This window comes from Eurytemora carolleeae, unplaced genomic scaffold (assembly GCF_000591075.1).
Source record: "Eurytemora carolleeae unplaced genomic scaffold, Eaff_2.0 scaffold926, whole genome shotgun sequence".
Taxonomy (NCBI): domain Eukaryota; kingdom Metazoa; phylum Arthropoda; class Copepoda; order Calanoida; family Temoridae; genus Eurytemora; species Eurytemora carolleeae.
The window spans coordinates 46,303-46,847 of NW_019396816.1; the positions used below are offsets into that span (position 1 = coordinate 46,303).

A 545-nucleotide genomic window follows, 5' to 3' on the forward strand; every position below is an offset into this window, starting at 1 on the left:
AACCTCGTTGGGAACCTTTACTACAGGTTTAGTCTTTAAATCCTTCCATTGAACCTCGTTGGGAACCTTTACTACAGGTTTAGTCTTTAAATCCTTCCATTAAACCTCGTTGGGAACCTTTACCACAGGTTTAGTTATAGAATCCTTTGATTTGACCCGGTTGGGATCCTTTAAAGAGAAAATATAGTTTCCAGTCTAATCTGTGTTAACTAGTTCGTGATAAAATTTTCCTGATCATTTTTATTTATATAAAATTCGATAAAAAGACAAAAAGGAAAAACTATCGTTACAACACGTTCGTGTTTGCATCGTTTTGGGCCTTTTTTCCAATATCTTTTGTCAGGGTCAAATTTGACGTAGTGGAGTAGGATTTTTTAAAAAGTTTCAGGGTGGCCAAAATGTACGGATTGTACGGATTTTTTTATTTGTAACCCTAAAATTGTACGGATTGTACGGATTTTTTTTCAAATTGTACGGATTGTACGGATTTTTATCCAGGAAAAACACCGGTTTTTTTTAATTTTCACTCATTTCAGCAAATTTTT

The 545-nt window shown here is 33.8% G+C and overlaps 1 protein-coding gene across 1 annotated transcript in view; it reads left to right on the forward strand.

Annotated features, from left to right (window-relative positions):
- The window catches only part of LOC111708996 (uncharacterized), a gene marked incomplete in the record, with an annotated part of 8,429 nt that overhangs the window by 832 nt on the left and 7,052 nt on the right, over window positions 1–545 (forward strand).